At 55.7% G+C, this 14,745-nt stretch overlaps 1 protein-coding gene across 1 annotated transcript in view; it reads right to left on the minus strand.

Annotated features, from left to right (window-relative positions):
* LOC130024567 (CAP-Gly domain-containing linker protein 1-like) overlaps positions 1-14,745 on the minus strand; it is a 94,500-nt gene that overhangs the window by 42,372 nt on the left and 37,383 nt on the right.

Below are 14,745 nucleotides of genomic sequence, written 5' to 3' on the forward strand. Positions count from 1 at the left end.
GCAGCAGGAGGGCGCGAGGTGCTAACGAAGCTGGGGGCCGGGGACTGTGCTCTCATTATCACACGCCTTCCCAGCCTGCTCCGGCTGAACCCGGATTCCCTAGATGCAGGAGCTAGTGGAGATGCCGCCACCGCCAGCAGCTGGGAGGAAGGTGGGAGGGACAGGGAGTGCAGATGATGACTGGCAAAGGACCTGACACCAGGAGAGGGCCTGGCACCACCTTTCCCCGGGCGCCCACAGCCCGCCTGCCGCCTGGCACCTGGCCCCAGTCACCTCAAAGGCGGCCAAGATCACCTTGGCCTTCTTGCTGAGCACGGCGCCCACGGCGTTGAAGTTGCGGTCTTGGATCTCAGCGTAGAGCTCCTCGGCTGAGTTCAGCGGCACCTTCTTGGACTCTGTGGGCAGGTCCTGCCCGTCACCCTGCCTCTTCAGGGCGAATTTCTTGGGTGGCAGCTTTACATGACCTGCACGGGAGGGGACACCCAAGTGAGACTCCAGAGACTTCCTGTCAGGGGAGAGCACTGGGCTTTGAGTCACTAGATGCGCACGAGCGTAGGACGCTCACGCTTTTCACGCACGGCTTCCCTGGCCTGGCCCGCGGGACGCCTCCTGCCACTGCCAGCCCGAACTGAACTCAGGATGGGGCCACCCGAGGAAACATGCCCCAGGGCGGCCTAACTGCAGGTCTGTCCTGCTGGCGCGTGCAAGTGCATGCAGTCTATACCGACATTTCAACAAGCCAAGAGGAGCCCAGGATGGGGCTGGAGTGATAGCACAGCAGGGAAGGTGATTGCCTTGCACGGGGCAGACCCAGGTTCGGGTCCCAGCATCCCATATGGCCCCCTGAGCACCGCCAGGAGTAACTCCTGAGTGCAGCACCAGGAGTAACCCCTGTGCATTGCCAAGTGTGACCCCTGTCACTGTCCTCCCATTGTTCATCGATTTTGCTCAAGCGGGCCCAGTAACGTCTCCATTTTGAGACTTGTTACTGTGTTTGCCATATAGAACACGTCACGGGTAGCTTGCCAGACTTTGCCATGCAGGCAAGATACTCTCCGAAAAAGAAAAAGAAAAGTCAAAAGAAAAACAAAAACAAAAACAAAAACAAGATCCCAGGAATCATTTCAGCATGGAAGTTTGCTTGAGGCCGGAGACAGCTCTGACGGCTTCTTTCCTTTCTGTTTCCTTTCTCTGATTTTGGGGCCAAACCTGTCAGTGCTCAAGGCTTATTCCTGGCTCTGTGCTCTGGGCTAATTCTTGGCAGTGACTGGGGGAACCATATGCGGTCCTGGGGACCAAACTCACCCTAACTGCTGCACTACCTCTAGCTCCAAGTTGGTTCCTTTCAAAAAATCATCTCCTCCACTTTCAACACAAATCCCGACGTGTCTACACACAATCAGCTCCACTGCTGTGGGTCCAGAGAGATGGGTCATCGGGGGCAGCGCACGCTCAAGTCCAGCTGTCTGTTCCTCTGAGCACTGCCCCGTGTGGGCCCTGAGCACTGTGGGGTGGGTGCTGAGAATCATAAAGCAACAACAAGAACTCCTGCCTCAGAGAATGTGGGGAGAGAAAGTGACCGACGGAAGAAAAATACTTCTCGGATGCTTTCCAAATCCTAAGCCCCTCGGAACAGCCCGGGCACCAGCGTCTGGAGACAGCACGCCACGGTGGCCGCGGGACCCGGGGCCTGAGCACATGCTGAGATACACGAGGTCGGCCAGACCTCGCATTCCAGCTCAAAGCAGAGGGGCAGCCGCTGGCCCAGGCAGCCTGCACGCAGCTCCTGCATGGACCTGCCATCGCCCTCGGTCCAGCCACGGGCGCAGAGCTGGGGGGTTATGGGGAAGCCCAATTTCTCCTTGTTTTTCAGATTTCTCTTAATTTTTTCTTTTTTGGGGGGTCACACCCAGCAATGCACAGGAGTCACTAGTGGCTCTGCACTCAGGAATTACTCCTGGTGGTGCTCAGGGGACACTATGGGATGCTGGGAATCGAACCCGGGCTGAGCCGCGTGCAAGGAAAATGCCCTACCCGCTGTACTATCACTCCAGCCCTCTCCCTTAATTAAATGTTTGATCAGAAGTAAGTGTGTGATGTGAAGAGACTGTGAGCTCCCAAAACGCCTTCCCCCCGGAGGCACCCCACAAGCCCCATCTCTCACACCTCCGCACCAGCCACCCCAACACCTCTGCCAGATCCCTCGAGGGACTTGCAGAAGCACCAGGAGGTGGGGACCCCTCGCACGGGGTGCTCCTGTGCCAGTGAAAGCTCGGAGCAGGAGTCTGGGGAGGGACTGTGTGTGTGGCATCACCCCCAGCTGCTGCCAGGCACAGCCCCGGAGGCCCCAGGGCCACGGACTGGCCCCACAGAGCAGAAAATCACCGAGATCAGCCCCACAGTCCCTTGGGCACTGCTTACGACTGTCCCCACAAAAGGAAGCAACTTAAGAAGTTATCCTTTGGAACAACTGGTAAAAAACAAACCGGAAACACCCCCATAATCATGAAAGAGCAGGAAAACGCTTTGTTGTGTGGAAATGCCTCCATGTGTGGTCCTGTTCTGCTTCCGTGGCCGCTGTCACTGAGCCACGCATTCACCACTGCAGTGACATACACACTAACACACACGAACACACACACACACACACACACACACACGCCATCGCAATCCACTCTGCGATAACCAGCTTGGCACACTGGACAGACAGCACTGTCTGGACTTGGCTAACACTCAGCAGCTGCAGGGCTCTGTGTCCCCAGAGAGACCCCATGCAGTTAGCTGCATCCCCGTCCTTCCAGACCGGGGCTCTATCCCCAGGGCTGTTTCCCAGCCCCCCGCCAGGGCCACTCCTGAAGTCGCCAGAGTTACCCCTCTTGCGGCCTAGGGCTCCCTGTTCTGAAGAAAAGACACAATCAGACTGTGGGAAACTTCTCAGACTGTATCCCAGCAGGAGCTACTCCAAGCTCAGTGCTCACTGGATGAGGCAGGAGCGTGGATGGAACCAAGCGCTGGCTGTGCGCCTGGCACTAGCCCCGTGAGCTTTCCTAGCCCCCACTCAGATCTGAAATGCTACAGAATCTAACACCCGGGGCCAAAGTCCCCTGATCTCAGATCCAGGCACCCCTCAGAAACGCTCTATTCCTCACGCCTTCCTGGGCGGCCTGAGCAGCGGGGCTGCACACCGCATGGCCCTCTGCACAAGGCCTTCGCCTCAGTTTCCCCGATGGTGTCCTGGCTCGAGCTCGCTTTAACCTTGGGCTGAAAGTCAGTGCCTGACATTTTCAAGTATTCTGACTTATACACAAATGCCACACCTTTAAAAACAGACACTTTTGAGATTGATTTTACTCAGCTAACCTATTAGTAAATGATGTCGCTTCACTTACTGTTCTGGAAGCCATAAATTTCATCGATGAGTCCTTCGTATGTCAGCTGAGTCGCAAGGGGCGTTAATGAATCCACATTTCAATCAAGCAAAAAGAGGTTATCAAAAACAGGAAATATTGAATTCTGACTTTCTGTAAACTCTCTCCTCATCCTCATCATCATATTGGCCACTTGCTGGGAACAAAGTACAGAGTCAGGGAGAGCCTTTTTAGCAATGGGCGGATTTTAAAATGAAGCTAAAAAGACCCCGGCAATCCAAAATTTAAAAATAAGGCGGAAAAAAATGGAACAATAAAATGAAGCAAGATAGGCCCGAGACAGTATGGTGGGTAGGATGCTTGCCTTGCAGGTGGCTGACACAGGTTCAATTCCTGGCACCACGTACGATCCCTCAAACCCTGCCAGGAGTGAGCCCCGAGCACTGCAGGGTATGGAGAGGGCAGGAGAAGGGAGAGGGCGAGAGAGGGAGGGATAGTAGGGATGGAAAAGAAAAGATAAAGAACAGAAAAGAGAAAAGGAAAGAGGGCTGGGAGACAGCAGAGGGGCCAGGGGTCACGCCTTGCACGCAGACAGACTCATTTTGGTGGCCCGAGCACAGAGCCAAGAGCACTGCGAGGTGGAGCCCCAAACCCCACCCGCAGGAGAGAGGACTCTCTCCCTGCCCCGGCTCACCCTGGCGCACTCGCCCTTGCCGAAGATCTAGGGGATGGTCCCGTACAGGCCAGCAGCTTCATCAGCCCCTTGGCCGCGTGGTACAGGCCCGTCTGGTCGCTGTCCAGGCAGCACTCCTGTGGGAGAGGGCCAGGCACGTGGGCACAGGCTCTGTGAGTCAGCACCGAGGCCTCAAGGCAGCATCTCTACTGGGGGCAAGCATTGCTGGGCGGGCGAGGAAAGGCTGGCCTCCGCCTGCCCGCGTGACCACACAGCAGAACACTCTGGGCTTGTGGAAGGGCAGGCAGCCTCTCCCACATACAGCAGCGAGTGTCACAGGGGACAGCAGGAGCGCAGCCACGGTCTCGGAGAAGGGCCACAAGGTCCATTTAACACACAGACAAAAAGAAACATCTTTGGCCCAGAAAGAGCAAAGAGCACGCACGCGCCGCCCAGCCGGGTGGTTCAGCAGGGCTGACAGAGCACACATGGTCCCCAGCGGGGCCTCAAGATCTCTCCTGTGCCTCAATCCCTTCATCCAGCAAGTGCGGAGAGCAGAGGAGGGAAATCACGCAACGCGCTTCACCTGCACTCCACCTGATGGGGCGGCACTGCTGGTGCCCATTGCGGGACTCTCTTTTTATCTTTTTTCTTTTTGGGTCACACCCGACAATGCACTGGGGTTACTCCTGGCTCATGCACTCAGGAACTACTCCTAGTGGTGCTCGGGGGACCATATGGGATGCTGGGAATCGAACCCGTGTCGGCCGCATGCAAGGCAAACGCCCTACCTGCTGTGCTATTGCTCCAGCCCCTCATCGTGGAATCTTTGACCCTGTCTAAGTCAGCAGCCAACAGGCGTGCACCGCAGAGGCGTGAGGACGAGGGGTGCAGACTGAGGGCGGGGTAGAGAGGGAGACCTCCCAGAGAGCCTGGCCCAGATTGAGCATAACATCCCCAAAGATCACGTAGGATGTCTCTGCCAAGTCTGGGGTTCAGCCTCACACTTCAGTCCAAAATATCCTGGTCGGGATGTCCAAAGAGTCCTCAGAAAAGGACCAGAATCTCCGCATTGGAGCAGAGCAGAGAGGAAGATTCAGTGGAAGGAAAGCATTAGGGGGCCTCTTTCAAACTGCTCAGGGGCACAGGTGACTGTTCAGAGCGGGAACTGTGTCTGCCTGAGGACAGCTAAGCCGGCTCCTGCCTGGCCCTGCCCAGCCCCGAGCACCCAAACAAAACATTCATTTTGAAAAACGGCGTATTACTACAGAGACAACTCTAACAACTCCCACCCGGTGAGGCTCAGGGGATACCCCTGGCTCTGCACTCAGGAATTTTTCTGGTGGTACTTCGGGGACCATATGGGATGCCGGGGATTGAACCTGGGTCAGCTGCGTGCAAGGCAAATGCCCTCCGAATGTATATAGCTCCAGCCCTTGGAATTCCTCTTTAACAGCGACTAGGGTCATAACTGGTGGTGTGTGGGTCCCTCCTGTCCTGAACTCGGGGCTCCCCAGGTGATGCGGGCTCGGGGGCCGTCGTGGCTCAGGGCGGGAGAGAAGGAGTGAATGCAGCATCCACGGGCGGATGTGGGGCCCGTGGCAACGAACTGTCTGGGGTCTGTCTGTTGGGATGGTCTTGCCCCGCCCACGCAGGGCCAGGAGCAACCCTGGGTGTGACTGAGACAGCTCCTATCCTCAGCTGGGGTGACCAAGCCGCTTCCTCAACGCTTCCGCACTGCTGACTGGAAAAGGGAGCAGAGAGGCCGCTCCCAGACCTGCAATGGCTCGGATGGAAGGCGAACCCCTAGTCCTGTCACCACACAGGGCCGGGCAGGCCCCTGTCCTGTCACCACACAGGGGCATGCAGGCCTGTGTCCTGTCGCCAAACAAGGGTATGCAAGCCCCTCCCTGCTTCATGACTGGGGTGGGGAGAGACCATCGGGGAGCCCAGGAAAGTTCTGGATTCCACAGGCTGAAGCCCAGAGACGTGAGCAAACCCACAGGGAGCTGGGTGACAGCAGCCCAGAACCAAAGCGAGCCCCAGGTTCTTTCTCTTAAGGTGCTGCTGAGACCAACATGCCGAGGGGAAATGGTGCCCAGAAATCTGGTGATGCACCTGCGTTCTCGAAAGGTCGTGTCTTGAGACCAGCAGCAGCAGTACCACAAATCAACTCACATGCCCAAGGAATGCAGGGAAACGTGGTCGCGTCTCAAAAACACCTGCACAAGCCTCCAATGATAGAGGGCGCAGAGGGCGCAGACAGGCACTGGGAGCTTTGGGGCCGTGCACGGGTTCCGGCTGACTCCCTGGCTTGGCACTGGGGGTCACATCTGGCAGGGCTTGGGGGACCGTATGGGGTGCCAGGGAACGAACCCGGGTCTGCAAGGGACAAGGCAAGTACCCTACCCACCTTACTATCTCTCTGGTCCAGTACGCCGTTTTTAGAAGACATTATCAAGCTGATGTGTTTCCCCCTTGCATCTTCCCCTTCATTCCGCTATTTATTTTCCCTTTCCTTCCCTTTCTTGCTGAGGCTGAGGGTCGCACACTCTAGGTGGTGGTTACACACTTGGGGGGGGAGTCCCCACTGGGCCTGCCAGAACTCCAGCCATGCCCAATTTTCCCTATTTCCAGTGAAGAACGTGCCATAGGAAAAACATCTGGGTGAAAACTCAAATAAATCAATGCTTTTGGGTCTACAGATTATCTTAAGGGACTCAGCATGGAGAAACCTCACCCCACAGAAGAAAGAGCCAGAGTTCTGGCCCGGGCACCCCTAAGAGCCAACCTGACACTTAGAAAGAGAAATTTTTCAGAAGTGCTCCCTGTCATAAAGATAGTAAACAAAACATATAAAATCATATTTGCAAACAAAACACAACCTTTCAGAAAAAGACAATATTTAAAAAAGAAAATCTCCGGGAGCCAGATAGATAGTATAGTGGGAAGGTGCTTCCCTGGCATCAAAGAGTCAAATATGGACCCCTGAGGACCCCCAAGAGTAACCCCTGAGCATCATCAGGTGAGGCCCCAAGCAAAAACCAAAGCAAAGCAAACAAATAAATCACTTATCACTTAATCACTTAATCCCCGTTATTCATCGATTTATTCGAGCGGGTGCCAGTAATATCTCCATTCATCCCGGTTGTGTGCTAGCGTAGCCCAATGGTATCTGTTCGTTCTAGCAACATGCAGAGCCTTAAACCGATCATTTAGGGTCTTGACGAAGAAGTCTGACCATCTTATAGGTGGGCGTCCACGTGATCTTTTGATGTCTCGTGGAATCCAATCAGTAATGGCTCTAGTCCAGCGGTTGTCTGTAAACCTCATTACGTGTCCAGCCCATCTGATTTTTGATGTCTTGGCAAATGAGACAGCATCCCTGATTCTTGAGCGTTGACGAAGATCAGAACTCCGGATTCTATCTCTCATTTGAGTGAATCGTGATATTCCAAGCATAGTTCTTTCGATTCCTCTTTGAGAGACCCGAATAGCGTTCTTATCCTGTTTTCGTAGGGTCCAGGTCTCTGAGGCATATGTTAATGCAGGAAGAATAGTGGAATCAAAGAGATGTGCTCGTAGCTGGAGGTTCTTTGTCCTTTTTGTTATTTCTTTAATGCTCTTGAAGGCATTCCAAGCCGCTCTCTTCCTCCTGCGCAACTCAGGTGCCAGGTCATTCATCATGTTGATTTCTCGACCTAGGTATATATAACCGTTGCATTCGGAGGTGGTGGTTCCGTTGAGAGCGAATGGAGCGCCAGGAACAAGGCTGTTTCTCATAAACATTGTCTTCGTAAGATTCAGCTGTAGTCCGACCTTTCCACATTCACGGTCAAATTCGTTCAGCATTTGTGCCGCTTGGCTGATGTTTGGTGTTATTAGAATGATGTCATCAGCAAAGCAGAGGTGGTGTAGTTGCCGACCATCTATCTTCACTCCCATGTTTTCCCATTCCATCGTCGCATGATGTTCTCGAGGGTGGCACTGAAGAGTTTTGGTGAAATGGTATCACCCTGCCGAACCCCTCTCTTGATATGGATGATTACTTCTTTGTAGAATGGTGAGATTTTGGTAGTGAATCCGCAATAAAGCTCACGAAGGATCCTGATGTATTGAGTTTGTATGCCCTGATTGGCTAGGGCTTCCATGACCGCTTCCGTCTCAACAGAATCAAAGGCCTTCTTTAAATCAATGAACGTTAGACAGAGCGGCATCTTGAACTCCCGAGATACCTCAATGAGCTTGGTTATTGTGTGGATATGGTCGATGGTACTGAATCCTTTTCGGAATCCAGCTTGTTCACATGGTTGTCCTTCATCTAGCGTTCTGCTAATCCTATTCAGGATGACTCGAGTGAATAGTTTGTAGATGACAGACAATAGGCAGATTGGGCGATAGTTGCCAATGTCGTGGGTGTCTCCTTTCTTGTATAGTAGTACAGTCCTGCTGGTTTTCCATTGGGATGGAACCTTGCATTCAGACAGGTAGCGTGTGAAAAGTCGAGCCAATGTATTGATGAGTACTGAGGTAAGTTCTTCAGTTGTTCAGGTCTGATCTTGTCTGGGCCAGGTGCTCTTTGTTTCTTTACCGACGAGATGGCATGTTGGATTTCGGAAGGGAGAACATTGGGAACGACATATCCATCATGTGGTATGTGGTATGTGGGCAAGTGGATGTGGCTATTAAAGAGATCTGAGTAGAAGTCATGAATAATCTTCTCCATTGCCCTTCTGGAAGATGTGATAGATCCATCCTGATGTCGGAGGGCAGTCATCTTGGTTTTGTAGTTGGTGAAGGACAGGCGGGCATTACGAATGTTTTTCCCAGCTTCTGCTGCATCTACCAGTACTGCAGCTCTCCTGTTTTTGAGGTCATCCTTGATGGCTTCTCTGCACTGTTTGGCCAGTTCGGATGTTCGCTTGTGGTTGCCTGAGGCATGTGCCAAGCCACGTTGGCGAATAAGTTCAAGAGTGTTCGAAGAAAGATGGTTTTTTGTGGTTATCTATCTCTTGGCATTCCTTGCACAATCATGGAGGTGCTGAATCATTCGATCGTATTCCTCATCAATGTTGTCAATGACGGCATCTTCCCATGTTGCCGCAATAGAGCCAAAGAGCTCCCAGTTGGTGGTTGTTCTGGGAGTCCTCTTCTTAAACCTTGCATTCTTTTCTCCTCGTTCTGTGAGGTAGAATTTTGCACGAAGAAGACGGTGGTCTGATCCCGTTTGGAATTTTGGGACAACAGCAACATCGGTTAGGCAAAACCGCCGATTGAATATGATGTGGTCTATTTCATTGTGGAACCGTCCATCGGGAGACTCCCATGTCCAACGTTTAGATTCAGCCTTTTGGAATTGTGAGTTACCATGGAAGGTTTTGGTTGACATGATGAACTCAGACAGTCTGTCACCCTGTTCGTTCCATTCCAGGCCATGGGTTCCGATGTAGAGTTCATCGACTGATCTTCTTGGTCCTATCTTGGCATTAAAATCACCGACAATGATCTTGTAGAAGGTGTGATCTTCTTTATAGAACTTCTCCAGCTCCATGTAGAATTTCTCAGTTTCTCTTTCACCATAACTGGATGTTGGTGCATAGACAACAAAGATAGAAACTTCCGGTAGTGAGCCACATTTATTCAAGTGTAATCGTCCAATTCGGGTTGTTAGGCATTCGAATGAATCAATGCTCATGACTAAGTTTGTATTGACAAGGATACCAACACCACCGACGCCTCTTTTATCACATGTTCCAAGGAACAGTTCTTCTCCAGTGTCGAAAACAGCATGATGGGATTGATGTCTTCTCGTTTCGGTCAGACCAATGATGTCGTACTTGATCTTTCGCGCTTGTACCATAAGGTCTTCAATGGATGCAGTAGATGCCAGCGTACGAGCATTAAAAGTACAGACAATCATTTTTGTTTTTCTGCGTTTTGGCAGCCTATGTCTGCCTTGGTGTTTTATCAGCCTCTCCTTCCATATCCTTCTCGACTCTGCATATTCAGGGTTAGGGAAATGAGATCCATTTATTACTGGATTTGGCATATCAATTTGGTCTATTTGGCATAGACCACGGATAGCTTGCCAGGCTCTGCCGTGTGGGTTGGATATTTAAGGTACCCTGAAAACTTAGAGAAAAGTAAATAATGTTCGCGGCCGCGCGCTCCCGGGAGCTTGTTGTGATAATCTCTGGATCCTGGCCATTGTTGGGGTTACACGGCAGTTGGAGGGTGTAACTGTCTAGCTACTGACAGGTCCAGTCCCAAACCGTGCAGGCTTGGAGATCTCAAATAAATCACAAATAAATATGTGCTGAAAATAACCAGTAGGAAACGGGCTGGGACGGGCGTGTGGGAGAAACAGAAATTCCCGCACACCCTGCACCCAGCCCTGAGGTCACACTGCAGAACCTCAAGAGTTTGAATGAAAAATGTAAGCAATTTTATTTCTAGAAAATGAAAATATAAGATAATAGTCTTCAGGTCTTGCCAAGAGTCAATCAAGGGGAAAGGCAAGTCATGGAAACAAAATCACTCACAAAGGGCTAACTGGAAAAATGCAGTGACAGACTTGACTATTTCTGGCTGGAGCGGCCCTGCCTTCCACTCTCAAAGCTTCCTCCACAGCCACAGTCAAGTCAGGGTGGGACGGGCACAAGGACAAACATCGAACAGCAGCAGAGAAACACCAGAAATTAACACATTTAAGGACAATTGATTTTTGAGAATTCAGTAAGGGCAACAACAATTTTAAGCCAATTTGTTGGAACAGGAGATTCTCCATAAGCAAGAGGAGCAGCGGCCCGAGAGACAGCACAGGGGAAGGCGCTGGTCTTGCACGCAGCCAATCTGGGTTCTAGCCCCAGCACCACATATGGTCCCCGAGCATGCGCAGGAGTGATCCTTGAGCACAGAACCAGGAGTAAACCTTGAGTACTGCTGGGTGTGGACCAACTCCCATCTCTCCCCAAAAGGAAGAAACTGGACGCTTCCAGGAATCACTAAAATGCCAGTGTGAGTGTCACCATCACAAACGAGGCAGAAACGAGTGTCAAGTTCAAAGGGCAAACACTGAACTTACTCTGAAGGTGCCCTCCGACTCCATGGAGAGAAGGTCCCCGTCGAAGGGAATGAGGTCCAGGCTGTACTCCTCCCTATGGATGAAGGAGCCCAGGACGCCCAGGTCCTTCAGCCGCTGCTCACACAGCAGGCTACGCCGGGGCACAAACAAAATGTGGAAATCTCTTGTGGGGCCACGTCTGTCTTCACTGCAAAAGAAGGACTGTGCGTTGTCCCGAGGCCCCGACGCGAGGACTGCTCCCCAGGGCCCCACCTGTGCCTGACACACAGTGGGCTCTAAAGAGATGCTTATGAGCTAGCCCCCCACTACTGACTTGGCCCAAGTTTCGAGTTTTCCTGCTCTCTTGATGTGATGCTTTTTCTGGAAACCGCTGACCTGTGCTCTGCCAAGGGGCAGTGCTGCTTCTCTTGGGCCATTGATGGGACATGAAAACTCTCAGGGTTGGGGCTGGAGCAACAGCGCAGCGGGTAGGGCGTTTGCCTTGCACGCGCCGACTCGGATTCGATTCCCAGTTCCCAGCATCCTATATGGTCCCCTGAGCACCACCGCAGGTAATTCCTGAGTACAGAGCCAGGAGTAACCCCTGTGCATTGCCGGGTGTCACCCAAAACGAGAAAAAAAAAAACCCAAAAAACTCTCAGGGTTATTGCAATGGACATCTGTTTCTTGCAGAAAAAAAATGTTTCTATTTAATCAAGCGATGTCTCCGGCCCTCAGCTTGCTGCCCGCACACATGTCCAGGAACTCGTGCAGCACGTTCAGGTTCACCGCTGGGCCCCGCCGCCACGTGAGGCCGCGGTCACGTGAAAAGTGACATCACACCCCCTCATCTCCCTCCATCCCGCTAGGGGCTTGGGGGTGCCCCACCGAGCCAGGGCACAGGCCGCCGAGACTCAGTGCTCCCCGGGGGCTGTACAGACCCCCCAGAGCCCCAGCAAAGCCGGGGCACAGCGCTGCCTCTGCTCCCTCGAAGGGACCCTCCCAGGAAGCTGGGGGCGGGGTGACGAGGGCGCCCTGGCGTCATCTCCCCTGCGCACTGCCAGCTGGCCTTGCGAGGGCATTTTCCCCCGCCCCACTCCGGCTCCTGGGAGCGGTCTCAGGGGTTCCTCGGGTTCCCCTGGCCATCCCGGGGTCCTGCCCAGTGAGGGACAGACCAGCAGCCCCAGCAGGCCGGTGAGCGGCGAGCGGCGCCCTCTGCTGGCCGCCGTGCAAACTGCACAGGTGCCAGGTCCTGCCTGGCGCGGGGGTCCCGCCCATCTGCACCCAACAGCGCCTCGCTCAGGCCCGCGTCCCCGCGTCCCGGGGGTTCCCTGCCCGCCCCTCGGGGAACGGCCCGGGGGTTCCCTGCCCGCCCCTCGGGGAACGGCCCGTGGCTGCGGAGCCGCAGGAGGTGGCGCTGCCCGCGCAGCGGTCCCTGGGGGGCCTCCGGCCGGATGCCCTAGCTCCGTGGCGCCAGGTGGGTTGGCGGGGGCCGGAGCAGGGCCCGCGACTCCCGGCGGGCGACCCCCTGCGCCCGTCTCCCGGCGCGGGGCGGACCCCAGCCCCCGGCGCCCAGCGAGGAGCACCCTGAGGCCACGTGACCTTCTTTACTGGGGGCGGGGGCAGCGGTGGGCGGGCCGCGGGGAGCGCAGAGCGCGCGAGTCCTGGGGCGCGGGGGTCTCAGTCCGGAGGCGTCTGTCCGCGGGCCCGAGCCGCGGAGGAGGGGGCAGGACTGGACGGTGGCCTCGGCGTCCGGCCCCTCGGGCGGGACGGGGACCCCTGGCGTGCGGCGCGGGGTACTGGTCTAGTGGCGGCGGCGTCGGGCTCAGGCTTCGAGCTCCTTGTCTCCCTCGTCGGGGGCGCGCGGCTCCGCGTGGTCTAGGAGATGGGGGTCAGCAGCGGCCGGGCGGCCCGCACGTGCCGGCAGGGGGCTGTCCCCACTGAAGCGCCCCCGCCCGAGACTCACCACGCACCCCCACGCCTGCTGGGGGTTGCCCTCCACTCCAGGTGCGGAAACTGAAGCTCAAAGGTACGTGAGGCATGTACGGGCTCGGCTTCTTCTGACCCCAAGGTCGGGGGTGTCTCCTGCATCCCCTTCTCCCTGAAGGAGCGGCCGGACCTGTGCCCCCAGGCCTCAGGGGCTGGTCTGGGGGGGGGCACCGTCCTCTCCCCACCGAGCCCTGCTGCTGCTGCTGCGGCTGGGTGCGAACCTCCGGGAACCCCCAGCCCACTGAGTCTCCTTGGACCCGCCGGCCACGCACTGCTGGTCGCCAGCCCTGGGGGTCCTCACGGCCCCTGGGACCTCGACTTCCCTTCCTGTGCCAGAAATCAACCCAGAGAGAGGCCAGTGCACAACTGCCCTAGAACCTACACTCAACGGCTCCCAGGACTATTGCGGGGGGAGGGGCCCAGGCTTTGATGCTTGCAGAAGGTTAGTGAAATTTTACTGACTGTGAGGGAGAAAACATCTTTCTTGGGGTGGGGGCAGAGGGAGAGGCCCAAATGCCCAGGTGCGTTTGCCTGGCACATGACCCAACCTGAGTTTAATCCTCGGCTTCCCATAGGGTCCCTGAGCTCCACCAAGAGTAATTCCTGAGTGCAGAGCCAGGAGTAAGCCCTGAGCACTGCCAGGTGTGATCCAAAATAAGGGTGTTTGCCTTGCAAGCGGCCAACATGGCGACCCGAGTTCTCTTGAGCGCCCGGCAAGCTACCGAGAGTATCTCGCCCACACAGCAAAGCCTGGCAAGCTACCCATGACGTATCCTATTCAATATGCCAAACACAGTAACAATTGTCACAGTGGAGACATTACTGGGCCCGCTCGAGCAAATCGATGAACAGTGACAGTGACAGGGACTGTTGGGGCCATGGCTGGCGATGCTCAGGGGCCACTCCTGGCAGACCCAGGGGGACCTTATGGGGTGCCGGGATTCGACCCCGAGTCTTCTGCGCGCCAAGCAAGTCCCCTGTCTGCTGTAGTGTCTCTGGCTCCCACACGCTTCTTTTAAAGAACCAAGAACATGGGGGCAGAGAGGCAGCACAGGGGTCTGCGACACATGGTCCCCAAGCACTGCTGCAGCTGGGATGGACCCCGCGACTTGCCCGTCCAGACTACAGCAGGGGCTGCAGGCGGGCCCCAGCCCAGAGGGCCCAGGTCACCAAGGTCTCTGTGACCCCCATGCAGAAGCAGAAGAGCCCCCAGCTCTGACCCCAGGGCCCCATGCCCCCTCATCTCCCACCGTCCCGCTAGGGGTGCCGGGGGTGCCCCACCGAGCCAGGGCACAGGCCGCCGAGACTCAGCGCTCCCCGGGGGCTGTACAGACCCCCCAGACCCCCAGAAGAGCCGGGGCACAGCGCTGCCTCTGCTCCCTCGGAGGGACCCTCCTGGGAAGCTGGGGACCGGGTGGACAAGGGCGCCCTGGCGTCATCTCCCCTGCACTGCCAGCTGGCCTTTCGAGGGCATGTTCCCCCCCCCCCCGCCCCGCCCCGGCTCCTGGGAGCAGTCTCAGGGGGTCCTCGGGTTCCCCTGGCCATCGCGGGGTCCTGCCCAGTGAGGGACCGACCAGCAGCCCTAGCAGGCAGGTGAGCGGCGAGCGGCGCCCTCTGCTGGCCTCCGTGCGAACTGCACAGGTGCCGGGCCC

Source organism: Sorex fumeus, unplaced genomic scaffold (genome assembly GCF_029834395.1).
Source record: "Sorex fumeus unplaced genomic scaffold, SorFum_2.1 ptg000029l, whole genome shotgun sequence".
Lineage (NCBI taxonomy): Eukaryota > Metazoa > Chordata > Mammalia > Eulipotyphla > Soricidae > Sorex > Sorex fumeus.